The following is a 17,584-nucleotide window of genomic DNA, read 5'->3' on the forward strand; positions in this document are numbered from 1 at the left end:
CCTTCATGGATGGGCGACCCAACACTGGGGGACACTCACCGGCACATCTCCCCCATCACCCAGTCTAACCTCAGAGTCACCTGATGCCCTACCACTTGGTTGCCCTCACAGCTGTCTAGCCCCCCCCAGTACTTTTCAATGGAGGACGCTGTGCACCCATGCACAGCGGGCCTACCACTTGTGTGCCAAAGGCACATGCGTAGTTGCAACGCATGCCATAACATTGCATTCCATTCCAATTCATACTAATACTAGGCACATTGCAACAGTAGAGTAGATGTTGCATAGCGGAGACATAAATATCACTATTCCTACTTCAGTGAGTGCAACCCAAAACTAACCTTCGCACCCCAAACCCGACCGTGAACCCTTGATTTCCTTTTTGAGCCCGCAAAACACACCCAAAAATCTATTTCTACCCTAAAACACACCCCAATATTAATATTTTACCCAAATCACACCCCAATTTACTGGTCAGACATCCGAAACCCATACCCACCCAAAATAAAATTAATGACCCCATTACTGACCTCACAATGCATTGTAATCAAATGCGATGTAAAGGCACCTGCGTTGTTGGAATTGCGTTGTTGACGATATACTGCCTGCGTTGTAATGGTTGTCTCCCGTGCCAAAGGCAACCCATAGGCTACGCCGTTTGCGTCCTTCTGCCCCTGGCCCCGCTTAACACCAAGGAGCCTTCCTTTTGGACACTCCACCTCTACGACACCAGCACCCTCCTCGCCTGCCAGGACCAACCTCTGCTCCGGACTGGACATCGTCATCACCATGAATGGCGGCTGCAGTATCACCTGCAAGGAGCACCCCGACCGGCAAGGAGGAGGCATTGCTATCACCTACAGAAGCACACTCCTGCTGACCACGCACTCTAATGACCCATGGGTGACGATTGACCACTTCAACTACCACATCCAGACCAAGCACATCCTCGGCAGCAACCTCATGTGCAGGCTCCCCGGGCCGTGGCCGCCCATTCTCCAATACTATTGTAGACCTCATTGCACCCCAGGAACTCCCATCCACCAACAACATCCTACTCGGTGGACTCAAGTTCCACCTGGACAACCCCAGTGACCAGGACACCACCCCCTCCTGGGTAAGGTCTCCTACATCAGACGCATGCAGCAAGTCACCTCAAGAAGCCACATAGCAAGACACACAGTCAAGCCCGTCACCTCCGCCAGCGGGCACCTCAACTACAGCCACAACACCGGACTCTCCTGGACCGACCATCATTGGTAACATCACTTCTTCACCTTGCCCACCGGACGCCACCCCCATCATCGCCCCCCCCCTCGCAGCTGGATAAAGGCCGCCAAAGAACATCTTGTAAACTCCCTACACACCAACACTCCACCAATGCTTCAAAACGATGACAGTGCAGCGCACAACTACCACCGATGAATCTCCAACAGCACTGATATTCAGGCACCCCTCACTGAACGGCACTGCGTCAGTACCTTCCACCTGCCTGATGGCAGGCGTGAGGGTGGCGCAATGCCACAGGGATAGGCTGGCCCCATGCACTGTTGGAGTTGCGTCATGGTTGTGACACGACTGCAGCAATGCGTGACTTTAGTGCAGACAGATAAGTCAGGATTCCTGACTTATCTGTCATTCTTTGCGTCATGAAGCACTGTCCAGTGAATACAGTGCATCCATGCTGCCATAAAAAGGGCATAGTGAGAAGTGTTGCAACGCTGTCTTGTCGCAGAGCTGCAATACTTTTCATGACTGGGGCCCAGGAATGCACACTATCTTATTGATGGTAAGCATTCCTGCACTGTAGTTTTGTTGCAGGGCAGCGCTGCAATATTGCTTGCAGCGCTGTCCAGCACCAAAACCTGCTGAGGTGTGGCCCCAAGTGTTATCCCCATTTTTAAGACCAGCTATTTTCTGGTCTTAAGTTACTGGCTCTAACTGCAGTTAGAGAAGTTCAAGGATCTCCTTGTGAATATGGAGTAGTAGTGGCTGCGGCCGTTTTTGCATAGGAACGCTCCTCCTACATATAATTATCGATAACAAAAGTGGCAATCTTTACAACAGACGCTTTTGCCTAAAAACTGTTGCTAACAGCTGTTGGCGACACCTTGGTAATAGAGCGATAAAATTTTCGCTGCATTAGCGGCAGAAAAGTGCCACTAACACAGCAATAAATCCTTGAGAATATGCCCCTTGGTGTTACAAACAGAATTTCACACGTATCCGTGTTTCCCAGGCATCTCCCCAGGTAAATATGTGCAGTCTCGCCTGCTGAAACCTACCTGGGGAAAATGACAGATGTATGATAATGACTGCAATACGCTGAGATTCCGATATGTGCAGTAACAGTATTCATCGGATTTGTACCAACATAGGGGCCCATTAGGATGGCAGGCGTATCGCCCCCGCCAGGCCGGCGGTAGCCACCGCCGGCCTGGCGGGGGTGATCCGCCCGCCATCCATGCCGGAATGACCCCCCCCGTCATATTAGTATGGCTGGGGGTTCCACGGCAGACGGAAAGACCGTCCGCCGCTTTTCCGCCCCGGTCGCCTTGCGGAAAAGGGGCTGAAAAGGGTTCTGTATGGTGGCGGTGTCTATCAGACACCGCCAGCCATATTAGGATGGGCATTTTGCAATGCCTTTCCTTGGCGGCATTGATGCCACGGAAAGGCATGCAGAGTCTGCTTTGGGAGCCCGTTGCGGGGGGGAGTGGGGGGTGCACATGGGGGGTACCTATGGTACCCCCCAGCAGTTCCATGGACAACATGGCAGGCGCCGCGCGGTTCTTGCCATGTTGTGCATGGAAGTGCACAGCATGCCTTCCTGCCATTGTGGCGGGTGCATCCTAATGCCACCAACGGGACCCCCGCCCTTATGGCGGGCGGTCCCTTTTTGCGATGGGATGGTGGGCGGACAAAGTCCGCCTGTCATACTAATGGGGGCCATAGTGTCAGGTTCACTCGAATTAGGCAATTTTGTGCCCATGGCATTTTCTGCCTAACTATGGTTTTGCTGCATTTGCTGCACAATTCATAATTCGCAGATTTTAACAAAAACTTTTCTAGCTCAACTGGATCGAAAATGACTAAAAACACAACACACTTGTTGCTGCACAGTGGAAGGGTCTTCGCAAAGGCTGCCTATTCACTTTTGAGTTGCTTGATCCTGTGCTTGGCTATTAAACTGATAATAATAAGGTGAAACTTTGGCCCAGACTATGTTTTTTGAGTTTAAAATGCTTTATTAAAAGAAGTAAACAATGTAAAACATCAGTACAAGTCAATAGTGGTGGGTACAAGTCAATAGTGGTGGGTAACAACGATAACTAATAGAGTGATGAAGGACAATAATAACAAAGTAACCCTATGAAGTAAAACCAAACTTAATACAGGTGCATTTTAAAAAGTTTTTGATAAAGATGAGAGAAAGAAAAAGAGAAAGAAGAAAGAAGAAAAAGGGAAAGAAGAAAGAAGGCCCAGACTATATTAAGGTGCAAAAATAAGCAATACTGTCACAAACTTTGCCACATTGCTCCACATAATTAGCATTTATTTTGCTACATCATATTTTCAACCCAGTAGCGTGATTTGGTCCCCCCTCTCATCTATTAAGTTCAGTGGTCCTGATCATTGCAAAAGGTTCCATTTACAGGGCTGGACATTGTGAATTTCACCCCAGAGGCTCCTTTGTACTCAGGAAGCACATTCTGCCTTCTGACAAAGACTGCAGCATTTCCCTTTCTCAGCAGTTTAAATGTAAGCAGACTTCTCCCCGGTGTCTATGTCAGCCCTTGGGTCAACGTGTGTAATGACAGTGATCCGCCCTCACTGGTCACTGGAGTCTGGAGACTTCATCACGCCACAACACTTTATCATCCTCAAGCAAGGAGTTGTTTGGACACAGTCGGATGTTCGCAGCAGGTGTCAAAAACACTTTAAAGATGCTTCAGAAAACAAAAAAATGGGAGAACCCCTTCTGCACGCTGCTTCCCTGAGCCAAGAGGTGATCTTATTTCAAGTACCGCATGGCTCCTCACAGTTCTTGCTGACCATCCTGGTGGGTGGTCTGAGATACTGATTTGGAAAATGATGCTGGAATAGCCACCCAGAGTTCCTGGAGTCAAATATCCAGATGTGTCAATAATCATTGCAGATTAGAAGCAGATGCAAATCCCCATTGAACAGTAAGCGAAATGAAATGACTTGCTCTGCGGCGCGCTCAAGAACATGCAGTGGGCGCTGGATGCTTTCCCTTTCCTTCTTTCATGGTTTTTATCTCCAGCTGTCCGCCAACTGATCCCTGCTGTCTTCGGACACATGGTTCTCATAAATGTGCTGCAACTTAAGGCTTATGATGAAATATTTCAAGTGTTCTTACTCTCAATAGCGCACTCACTGCCTCATTTGCTCTCACTCACTCGCTCACACACTCACTCATTCACTCACTCACTCTCACTCACTCACTCATGTTAACTGTATTGTTCATCATGGGCCTTATTCTCAAAGCTATTGGCACTTATACATTTAGCTAACAAAGGAAAATAACCTTTTTACAGGTGAGGAAAATCACTTTTGCAATCCTGAGAACATGGTTTTACATTTGTGAAATTATTTACTCACACGAAAAGTTTTACGTGAGTAAATCTTCTGAGGACAGGGAGTGGGCATTCACGACTCGAAAGTCCTGTAATTGTTGCTCATCCACAACATTTATTTCTTTGGGTGTTCATATTTCTTTTGTGACTCATTCCCACCCTGGAAATTGCAGACGCTTCACTCTTGTAAATGGTGGATGTAAATTAATTTTCAGGGTGGTAACGGGAAAGGCACACTGTCAAAATTGGATCGATTATAGGAAAATATGTTACTGTGGGTAAAAAAGCGTCTTCCCTGAGTTAAAAATAAAAGAACATAGAAAGTGCATTTGCAAAAATGGGAAAAACTCCCCAATGTGCACTTGCACTTGCACACTATTTACAATTATGCATGGTGACATGCCTTCACGGGCCTGTAATGGAATTAATTTTTCCCCCCTGGAATAAACCCGTGAATCTATGACTGGAGCAGCTTTTGAGGCCTAGTCTATTAATCTCCGCAAAATTAAAAACAAATCAAAAAAATGCACGAGAGGCCAGGTGCAGAATTCAATTGTTTTTAATGAATTGAACTGTATGAATTTGCCAAGTATTACAGCAGACCTAATTATTGTATAAATATACAGATTGCACAATATTTTAAGGAGCTAATTTCCAGGGCCACTTTTAGGTGAATGCTCAACAATGTAGAAGTCACACATATGTATGTATACTTGTAAAGCGCACTGTTACCTCGTTACGTGGTGTCCTGGCGCTGTATACCGCTGGGGAACCCGTCCTGGCTTTCCCTGTGAGAGGGCACCCCAAGGTAAAGCCAGGCATCCCTGGCGTTGCTGGGGCCGTTGTGGAGATTAAGCAAGCTATTGCCCAGAGTTGCAGAGTGGGACCCATGGTTAGCGTAGGCACCTAAGCGAGAATTATCGAGTCCGTGGACATTGACCCAAGACCTGCCGCGTCTGGAATTGAACCCTGGTCCCGGGCCAACCTCTGCTTCAGGGTCTGCTGCTTCTAACCGGTGAGCCACACTTCTCCACATAGTCCATGTGTATCACTTTACTTGGTGTGCATCTTTCCTTTCGGTGCCAAACAGATGTTCAGCTACTTCATGAACAGAGGATCGTCTATGGACATCTCATTAACATGCATACATGTCTCTAATTCCCTGGGACTGTGCATAGTGATTTAATTTTAAGAAGAGTAATGACTCATGTATATATCCTTAAAACGTTGTTTGTAAGCACCACAGCAACAATTCAGTAAACATGCGTTTCTGCACACAGTCAGTCACCAATAATAAACTCTTAGCATGTGCCACAGTATCAATGAATGCTATTAAAGGGTTTCGCATCTGGGTGAACACCTTCATTGTATCAAGCGTATGATATTTTGTGCCATATTCCCAATTATAAAAGGTAATAAGGGCCCAGTTATAAAAGGTATTTACTCAATGTAGTTAAAATTATGGCCCAGATTTACAAAACGTTGACGCAATGCGGCAAAGTGAGAGAGCAGAAATGTGCTACGGCACAGTTCTGCTCTCTTAGCGCCGGTGATGGAGCGAGATAGAAAACAGAAATCTGTTTAAACTCGTGAAGTCACATTTCCATAACATAAATAATAATATTAATGATTTGTGATGTGTTATGCTAACACAACCTAGATTAAACTTTACACATGGGGTTGGTAACACGTATGCTCATAAACGTGCATAAATGTTGCATCTTTTGTTCGTGCAAAAATAATAAATTAATTTGTCGTTTTCGTTTTGTCATTACTAAACCGCAGCAGTTGTAAAAGAAGCATGTGCTTATTTTGCTTTCCTTGTCTATGTAATGTCATTTCTATTATTCTAGGTGCACATAAGGTTTTTATGGATTCATGAAGACTGGTAGATATAAAATGCTGCTTATTTGTTGCTTGGTGCTAGGTAACATCAGACTAATTGGGTGGGTTAATCAATTAGTGAACGAAGGGTGGAAACAGAATAAATAATATTTCTTACATTAATACTTTTCTTGTGTTTGTTTTATACTAGAAAAATAAGTTGCCTGCTTTTGGGCCTAGTTTGCTTGAGTTTGCTAAACGATGAATTTAATTCTGCAAGGAGCATGAGATGTCTCTGTGAAAGAAAAGTTTCCGTCAAAATTGCATTCACTCAACAAAGATGATGTGTTGTCATCATTCTGTCGGACGTGGCCAAGGTCAGAAACCGGTAGAAAAGAACAATTTTGTTAACTTGGCATCCACGGAAGTGCAATGGAGTCAGTGAGAACTCTTGTTAAAATTGTTGCATATCAAGGAAGCTTTGGAACACGTACAAGAAAGACAATGGTCCCAAAGAATATGACCGAATGGAAGTTTTGAAATGTAGGTGACATGTCACTTGTCACTCTCCGACCAATGAGACATCGTCGTTTGCAGAAAATTTTCCTTTACTTAGATTAGCTAGCATAGAAAGGTATAAAAAGTCCATGCCCTGGGGATGGGCTAGCTGCTGCTTTCTGACTTTCCGATGAGGGTGTCGTGCTGCTGGACTTTACGTGGAGCACGTAAGAATCCTCAAAGAACTTTACTTTTTCATTTATTTAGCTTAGCTAGGGACTTAGGATTTTAGAAATGCTAAACTTATAATTTCTTGCTTAAAACTGTAATTTTCTTATGACACTTTTCAAACATGCTTGCTATAATTTTAATAAAATTGCATTTATAAAACTATATTTTGAATTATCTACAATTAGTTAATAAAAATCTTACTTTTGAAACAAGCTGGTCTTGGTTATTCAGAAGCATAGGTTACTATTAGTTAGATGCCATCGCCATGGTGGTCATTTAAATAGTTAAGTTTGTTCAAATGATGTCAACATTTACAGCGGTTGTATATAATTTGTGAATAAGGTGTATATAGATTTAATTTGATCACCTGATTCAGTAGGTCAAAATATGTCATGTTTAATTAATGGGTCCATGAGTTAGAGAAATGTTTTAGGTAGTAGGTTGTAGAGTTGGGTAGCATTGCTTATGGCATATTTCCTATAGGCCGCTGGATCAATTCTTCTGGTAGCAGAGGATGGTTGCTAAGGGTAACCAAGGTGTTGCTAGGGGTAACCAAGGTGTTATTGATATGTTATGGTATAGAAATAGGATCGATGTTTAACACATGTTGAGTTCGTTTTCGTGCTATATGTGAGTTGTACCGGTACAGATTGTGTGATGAGAAGGTAGTCACGCAAGACATCTGATCTGTTTGTGATATCGCCGTGTATCACAAGTGATATCGCCGTGTATCACGTGTTGTGGTCGTGCAACACAGTGTTGTGGTCGTGCAACACAGTTTTAGGGCTAGGTGTGAATCTTGTATAGTGAGGATTTTCTAAAAAATTTGAGCAGCATGAGAATAGGGACAAAGCGCCTGTTGTAAAACTCACTGTGATAAGAGTATTAGTTATATTCGAGCTTGAGTGAAGGGTAAGGTAACGTCGGTACATGATTATCTATAAACAGGTGAAAGTCCTGTAAGGGTACACGTTTTATATCTATAAACAGGTGAGAGTCCTGTACGGATAACGTCGTTATTTTGCTAACGGTGCATGATTTCTATAAACAGGTGAGAGTCCTGTACGGATTTCATGTGTGATTGAAGTTAGGGATTTTTCCGTGTGAAAGTGCGAGTTTGTTCTGTAATTTATGTTCAAGTAGAACTTTTGAACAGTCACTTAGTTGTGCGTTCGGAGGGAAATGAGTTCATAATTACTTGTTTGAAGGGCAGAGTAAAAAGATTACTCTACTGGCAAATGAAAATTATTCTATGAGAATAGGGCCGACTATTCCGAGTTGTGAATACTTGAATGTATGCATACTATCCTATTTAGAGAAAAAAGACAGATGAGCCTTTATTGTCATTGTTAAAGATTAATTTTCACCGAAAAAGTGGTTTCAAATTGGCGCTGTGAAAAGATTTTGTGAAGGAGGGGTAAGCGCTAAGAGTGAGAAGCGAGAAACCGCAGCTGCTGTGTACGTCACAGAGCCGCGCTGGGATTGGGTGACATACGTCACAAGCAGTGCTCTGATTGGTTCTTGAGTCTCTGATGAACTGTAAGCTGATTGGTTCTTCAGAAAATCTTCATTTTTATTAGTTGAGTGGCCTGTTGGTGTGTTTCGCGCACGGATTGGTTGTTTTAGCAGAACATCCCGGAAATATTTTACGAACAATTTTGTTAATTGAATTTAACTCTTAAAAATGAGTTATCATTTTAAACACGTTGAGAAAAAGCCAACGTTGTTTCAGAAACTTAAAAATGTTATGTCGCCTGACAAGAAAATTGAAACGCGAGGTGGTAAATTACTTCATAAGTACAAAACACCTGCAGCGTATATGGAAGGTGAATATGGTTATCATACTGTTTTGTGGTTTGATGCTTGGAAATACTACACAAGGGATGATGGTGTTTTGACCTGGCCTGATGATGGTTCGTTTAATGTAAAGGTTTTAAGAAATTTGCGAGAGAAAATGAATGCTCTTAATCCAAAGCCGAGACCAACTCAATTTGAAGCTTTTGTTGAATGGGAGGATGAGATGTACCAATTACAAAGAGAAGCGAGTGGAATTAAAAGACCTCCTAAACCTCCGAGTTATAGAAGAGAAACACATGAAGACAGAATGCGAATGTGGAGACAGGGAAGCATGAGTGAGGGACTTTATTTAATCAGGGAAATGGTTTTAGGTTCTCCTGAGGGAAAAAGAACTGAAAAGAGAAATAATGCCCCTGTCGAAAGCGAATCTGAAGATGCAGTTTTAGAAGAAATTTATACTTCGGATAAAAGGAATCAGCCTTTGAGACCCCCTAGATCTTGGTCTACTCCGATGGTTTCTACAGAAACAACACCGAGTGCACCTCAAATTAATGAAGCTCCTAAATTGTACCCAAATAATTGTGAAATTGTTGAGACCCCAAGAAGACCAGAAACTGAGATAAATGCAAATGTTCGTAACGAAGGTAGACATTCTTCATTAATTCCAAGATCAAGAGAAGCTCCAAAAAATTATGTGAGAGAAGTCAGAAATGTGGAGGCTGTTGATTCTTCTGAGTATCTACGATCAAAGGAAGAATTAATTCGACAAATAACAAAAAGCATGGAAGCTGTGACAGTTCCAGTAACTATTGATCCTGTTCAGCCTGTTTTTGAGCAAAGAGAAATTAACAAGACAGGGTTGACTGTTCCTTTAAATGCAGAAATTCAGAAGGTTGCTGAAAAATTTTACTCAGATTTATCTGAAATAAACTCTTCAAGATCGAGAATGCCTGATTTGACTTTTAATGAGGATTTATCTCCAAAAACACCGATGGGTGCAGAATCTGATGCTGAGAGTCCTGAAGTTAGGGTGACCAAACCTAAACTTGATGTTGCAAAATTAAAAGCAAATATTGAGGAATTAATAATCGGTACAATTGGTCCTGACAGTTTAAATTATTATCGAGATGATGAACTACTGTTCATCTGCAAGAGTATGCAGTGGAAAACAAAAAATAAATATGATCAGTTGGAAGAACTGACAGCTGAACTTGAAATTGATGTGAGCAGGCAAAAGAATTTTGCAAAACATTACAGATTAGACTTTTCAGAAGGGGACATTGAAAGTTTGAATTCAATGGGAAGAATAATGCACATAAAAGATTTGATTGTTTACATTAAAAAACTGGGAGAACTGAGCAAGTGGAGAGTGAAATGGACGAAAAAGAAGGAAGATGAGAAATTGGAAAAATTGTCAAAACAATTTCCAATGAGAGAGATTGCAGGTGGAGGATATGTTCATGTCCCATGGTCGAGACAGGACATACTGCTGTTCACAAATGATTTTCCAAGACTGAGGGAGAAGCCAGTCGAGTGGTATAGGCAGGTAGACAGGTTCATCAAAGTCTCAAAAGTTCTGTGGATTGATCTGGATGGATTTTTTGACATTGTTGTCCCGTCAGATCTTTGGACAGAATGCAAAATAGCCATAAGTTGGCCGAAAATAGAACCTGATCGAAATAAGGAAACAGGTGCCCCAAATCCTCTTGTTATGGAGTTTTATGAAAAAGTGATTTACTGGTTGAAAAACAAAATTCCACCAAAGGAAGTTGATTGGGTAAAAATTGAAAGAACCAATCAGGAAACAAAAGAATCAGTCCATTCATTTTATGAAAGGTTACTGTTGATTTTTAAACAATACAGTGGCTATGAAAAACTAGACGAGAAGGATATGAGTCATTTTGTCTACAGATTTGTTTATGGTCTGAAACCAGAAATTGCAGACATGATTAGAAATAGTATTGTCGGATGGCAAGCACTTTCTGTTGATGAAATTTTGAGAAAGGCAAAGTACTGCAGTGATGAGTTAGAAGTGAAACAAAAGAAGCTCAAGGAGAAAGCCATGTGGGCTCAGGTAAAAGTGGCTGAGCATCAAATTGCTAGTCTTGGTAATAAAAACACAAATTTTGTTCAGACTTCAAATTCGAATCAAGGGCAAGGGAAGTTTAAAGGAAATAATTTTGTGAGAAAAATTAACCCAAGGATTGAAGAGATGAAACAAAAATTACCTTGTTTTAATTGTGGCGAGATTGGACACTGGAAAGACGAGTGTAAGAAACCACCTAGAAATTTAAAAAGTCCATTGTTAAATCCACAGATGCAGAATGATGTTGACCTGCAGCAACAGCTACAGTTGCAACAGAGTTTAAACGAATTAAGTCTTCAGCGACAGTTGCAGCAACAGGTAAATCAGCAACAGGTGAATCAGGTGAATAACCGTCAGAATCAAGTGCCACAACCACCGTTTCCGAATTGTGGGGGAACTCAGAGATATAATTCAGGTGTGGGATTTCAAGGAGACGATCAAGTAATTAAACCGCAAAGGCAAAGAGTGCAAAATGCAGCACAACAGTTTTTGTTAACAGAAGGGCAGGAGAGTGATTCTGATGATTATTACTGACGGTGCCCGAGAGAGGAGGAAGAGTGTGTTGTTGGAGCCACTCTTGAGGTTGACCAGTCTGGTCCATTTGTAAATGGGAAAGTTAATGATGTAGACATCACTTTTCTAGTGGACACTGGTGCTACCCGTTCTACTGTTAGATCAGTGGAAATTGAAAACCTACCTCTCTCTGGGGATACCATCCAAGTTGTTGGAGTAAGCAATCAACAAATCAGGACTGATTTGACTGATCCAGTACCAGTTGAAATTGGAAATTTCAAAGACAAACACAGATGTGTAGTTTGTAACAGTAGTCCAGTGAATCTATTGGGCAGAGATATATTGTGCAAGATGAATTGCAGAATATATTGATCTCCTGAAGGAGTTGAATTACAAACAATGGAGGAAGATGGCTTGTACAGGTTGACAATGATGTTAATGGAAACAGAGGAAACAAAACTGTTTCCTGCGTTTGAAAAAGAAAATCTGCCAGAAGAACTAAAAGAAACAGTGAAACCTGAAATTTGGGATTTGACTGGGAATGAGATGGGTCTGATGAAACATGTCGATCCAGTCAAAATTACACTGAAGCAGGGAATAGAATTTCCTAATATTCCTCAATACAAGATGAAAGCAGAGACAATTACAGTTTTGCAAACAAGAAGTGAAATATCTTGGTCACAGAATTGCAAAGGGAAAAAGACAGGTGACAGTTGAGAGAATTAAAATGATTCAAGCTATGCAACCACCAAGAACACAGAGACAAGTTCGAATGTTTTTGGGAATGGTTGGCTACTGTCGACAATGGATAAGTGGATTTTCGGTAATTGCGAAACCACTACAGAGACTGACAAGGTCTGATGTAAAAGATCCAATTATTCTCAATGAGGCTGAGATGGAATCTTTTGAGAACCTGAAAAAGAGCTTATGTCAAGCTCCTGCTTTGGGCATGCCGAATTATGAGAAAGATTTTGAACTGTATTGCAGTGAGAGAGAAGGATGTGCATTGTCTGTGTTAATTCAGAGACATGGGAATCTAAAGAAACCCATTGCATACTTCTCTGCAGTTCTTGATCCCATTGCAAAAGCATTACCAGGTTGTTTGAAAGCAGTTGCAGCTACAAGTGTCAGTCTTGAGCAGAGCGAAGGAATCATAATGGGATTTCCTGTGAAAGTTTTTGTGCCTCATTCAGTTGAAATACTACTGACAAGAGGTAAAACTCAGCATTTGACAAGCAGCAGATTGACTAAGTATGAGAAAATCATACTAGGAGCAGATAATGTTTCCATTTCAAGATGTTTGAATCTGAATCCTTCTACATTACTGCCTGATTCTGAAATTGTTGATGAAAATGAAGTGGAACATGAGTGTTTGGATGTCATGGAATTTTGCACCAAACCAAGGCAGGACATTAAAGATGTACCTTTCCCTGAATCAGATGTTGCCTACTTTGTGGATGGCTCCTGTCTGAGGACAGAGGGAGGTGTTTTGAAAGCATCATATTCAGTCTGTACAGTTGCAGATGTTAAAGAAGCATCATGTCTTGAAGGAATTCGTTCAGCACAGGTGGCTGAATTGATTGCTTTGATTCGTGCTTGTGAAATATCAAAGGATATAAGAGTTACCATCATTACTGATAGTCAGTATGGGTATGGGGTTGTGCATGATTATGGACAGCTCTGGTCTCAGAGAGGCTATTTGACCTCAGCAGGGTCACCAATTAAAAATGCAGTTTTCATCAAAAGATTAATTGAAGCAATACAGTTGCCGAAAGAGATCGCAATTGTAAAGTGTGCTGCTCACACAAAAGGAGTGGATTATATCTCAAAAGGCAATGCCTATGCAGATGAGACAGCAAAGTACTGCGCAAGAAAATGTTGTGCATACAATCGGGAAAAGAGTAAAGAAACTGATTCAAATTCATTAATGCTAACAACAGTGGTAGAAACATGGAAAGAGATCAGAGATTTACAAAATGAGGCAGATGATGAGGAAAAAGATCTATGGCTACGAGCAGATTGTAGACCACGTGATGAGGATGGAGTGTGGGTCTATAAAGATGGCAGAGTAGTCTTACCAAATTGTTTGATTGCTGATATGGCCAGATTGTATCATGGTCCAGCTCACCTTGGAAGAGATTCTATGATCAGACTTTTCCGAGAGACTTGGTTCAATACAAAATTTAGAACCATTGCAGAGTCTTTTTGTCAAAGGTGTTTGTCATGCCAACAAATGAACCCAAACAGAAAATCAGTTGTAGGTACAGGAGTAATTGGTCGAGAGGGTGGTCCCTTTACCAGGTTACAGATGGATTTCATTGAAATGCCCCTACACAATTGTTTGAAATATGTTCTTGTGATTGTTTGTTTGTTTTCAAGATGGGTGGAAGCATTTCCTACACGACATTGTGATTCAATTACAGTGGCAAAATTGCTACTCAGAGAAATCATCCCAAGGTACGGTTTTCCAGTCACTATTGAGAGTGATGGAGGAAGCCATTTTGATAACAAACTGATGAAGCTGATATGTGAGGCATTAAGCATTGAGCAGAAAATACACTGTGCATACAGACCAGAGGCATCTGGGGTGGTTGAGCAGATTAATGGGACAATTAAAAACAGGATTGGAAAAATGTGTCTGGAAACAGGTGTAAAGTGGACCGATGCTCTTCCACTTGTTTTATTGTCATTGAGAAGTACACCTGATAAAAAGACAGGTTTAAGTCCTCATGAAATACTGATGGGAAGAGTCATGAGGCAAGCTTTTGTACCTGTAGGCAAATTGTTGAGCATAAATGACAGTGCTATTTTGGATTACTGTAAAAGGTTATCTGATATAGTGACTTCTGTGTCTAATCAGGTGGGAACTGAAGCACAATCAAATGAGAAAGTTCTGACACATGATTTGAGACCTGGTGATTGGGTCAGAACAAAAGTACATCGGAGAAGAAATTGTTTGGCTCCTAGGTGGCAGAAGCCTAGGCAAATTATTCTAGTCACTACAAATGCAGTGAAATGCAGAGGATTGAAAAGGTGGATACATCCTAGTCATACCATTCCAGTGCCTACTCCTGAGAGTTCTGATGTAGAAAGTGATACTACAGAAGATTCCGATTCAGAAGTAGAAGATGAATCAAATCCAGAGACTGAAGATCGACAAGGAGGTCGATATCTGGAACCTGTGCCTGTGAATGAAGAATTGACAAGAAAGAGCTCTGAGATAATTGACATAGATTCTGGAGAAGAAGAGAATCTATCAGAAGGTAAATCGACTGAGGATTCAGTCAAGAAAATTAATGGAGTGAATTCCATTGAAGACAGAGAGGCTGAACCAAAAGAAATTTCTGACCAGGAGAGTATCGAAAAGCAGAAGTTAAGCTCTGAAGTAAGGAACGGAAGTCCAGAATCTGGGAAGTTGGAGGTAATTGAAGAGGAGGAGGAAGACGAATTACCGAGTACCAGTGATGGAAGACAAAGTATAGTTCCTGAAGGAGTGAAACTGCCGAATAGAGAAGTTCCTGAGTCAATAATTGAAGTTTCAGACAGTGATACTGGAGAAAGTGATGTGGATGGTGAAAATAGGAGTCCAAAGAAAAGGTCTTGGAAATCTGAAACGAAAGCTTCAGAACCAAAGAGAAAGTTTGTGAGAAAGACAGATTTCTGGCCTGGTGGAAGATTAAGAGTGAGGTTGATCAAAAAGCCGAAAGAGCAGGTGGAAGAAATCAGTAGTCAAAAGGATTCTGAAAAGGAAGTTGGATTTGGAAGAAAAATCGAAGTAGTAACAAGAAAAGGAAAAAGGATTATAAGGCCAAATCAGAAATATAAATCACCTGAGTGGACTTATCTAGTAATTCCACCTGTTATTGACATTTATGATAGTAGTCAAGAGGAAGAAGACATTTAAGAAATTAGTGACTATGATTGAAGTACAGAAATTTTAATTGGATTTTTGGGTTTTTAGTTTTTGGCAAAAGGCTGAAGAAATCTTGTTAGGTGACACAAGGTCGAAGAAAAGTTGTTTAGTTGTAGAAAACTTACTTGTGACATAAGGTCGAAGAAATACTGTTAGGGTTTTGAAGAAAAAAAAAATATTTATTTTAAAAAGGGGGGTGTAAATAATTAATCATTTCATTCAAATTTAATTTTTAAAATAGTTTTTTAATTTTCCTTTTAAGGCAAAACTAATCAAAGATGCCTTACGTCATGGAACAAAGTACTTCAAGATGTTCCATTTTTAAGAGATGCTGTAAGATGACTCTGGTGTGTCTGCTCATTTTAATTCTGCTCTGGTTAGTTTTAGCTGTTATTATTCCATTTGAGATTAACAAAGATTTTCACAAAGCCAACATGACAAGCAAAGCTTCAGTTAGTCAAAACAAACATAGTGCAACTGGCAAAGGTATTGATCATCAACCTAACATTCATCAGGATAAATCTATCAGTGATTTTTCAAGCAATACATTCACAAAGCTTTTGAGTGAATATGTAAAGGTAATGGATGCAAAAGACTGCAATGTCTGTGTTAAATTACCTGCTTCTGTTTCTGAGGGAGTGACATACAATATGCTTCCTCTTACATATGGTGTGACATGCAGTGTGTTAGCTAGCTTGTTCTATCAGACTGGTCGCTTAGAATACTATTATTCAGATTTTGACGAGATTTTTGCCAATTTAAAAATTGAGGGTGCTTTGAATAAGCATAAGAGAGCTAAACAGATGAGGGAATTTTTCCTTGTTACTAATGAACTTACTTATGAGTATGCTTACAAGAACAATTTAACCTGCAAACTAAGTGCTGAGGGAAAGAAGTTTTTAAACCTGGTTGAAGAGAGGAGAGCAATTTACAAGAGAAATGAGATAGTCAAGCAGACTAAATCCAGGTTCTGGCAGAAAGAGGATGAGAAGCTTAATGGCAAAATGCTTGATAATGTTGCCATTCACATAGACAAACCAATTAGTGGTAAGCTTTGCATTAGGAGAGATAATACACTTTTTGATAACTACTTTGTGGGTGCAAGTAATTGTGAAGATACATATCAGATCATGGGAGGTTGGGGATTCAAAGGTGGAAAAGATCCAATTTTCCCTGGGATTTATTTTGTGTGTGGTGACAAGGCTTACTACAACCTTCCTGACCATTGGTATGGAACTTGTTATGTTGGGATTGTTTTTCCTAAAATGTTTCATGTTGACAGAGATTCGGAAGGCTTGTTCAAAATTCACAATTATGTAAATAGGGCTAAAAGAGAAACTTTTACAGAAGTTTTGGGAGATATTTTTCAAGCAGTGATACCTATTGTGGGTATAACCCTGAACGCAGGAAGAATCAGAAAATTGTCCACAATTGTTGACAGATTGTCAACAGACACAGCTGATGGATTCCAATTAGTGAATGTTGAGGTCATTGCAATCAGATCCATGGTGATTCAAGATCGCCTTGCTTTAGACATACTCCTGGCAAAAGAGGGAGGAGTCTGTGGCATTTTACATGTGCAACATTGTTGCACATATATCCCTGATGAAAGTAAGAACATTGAGATGTACATTAAGAACATCACAGAGATGCATTCAGAGATAATTCCATTAGAAGAAGAAGATTTTACAGAAAGACTTTCAAAAAGATTCCAATCAATCAAAAATTGGTTTCATGATATTGGAAGTTCAGTTCTTGGCAAGATTTTGGCACCTTTGATTGTGATAATATTCATTTTCATTTTGACAAAGATTGGTTGTTTGTTGCATAAGAGAAAGAGACAAATGAAGGAAAAGAGAAGAATTTATAAACTCAAAAAAGAAGAGGAGAGGGAGATTGAGTTGCAGGAATTACACAGAGCTCGTTATGACAATTGCAAGGATTTTGCAGAAACAGATTTTTAGAAATACTGACACAGATGAATTTGAATCATTTTCCAGAAAGTTTGAAATTCCAAATTTTGGGTGGTGGTGTGGTGATTTGTTAATCACCAGATGAGGGAGTTGATGGAGCGAGATAGAAAACAGAAATCTGTTTAAACTCGTGAAGTCACATTTCCATAAC

This window comes from Lissotriton helveticus, chromosome 8, assembly GCF_964261635.1.
Source record: "Lissotriton helveticus chromosome 8, aLisHel1.1, whole genome shotgun sequence".
NCBI classification, from domain to species: Eukaryota; Metazoa; Chordata; class Amphibia; order Caudata; family Salamandridae; genus Lissotriton; species Lissotriton helveticus.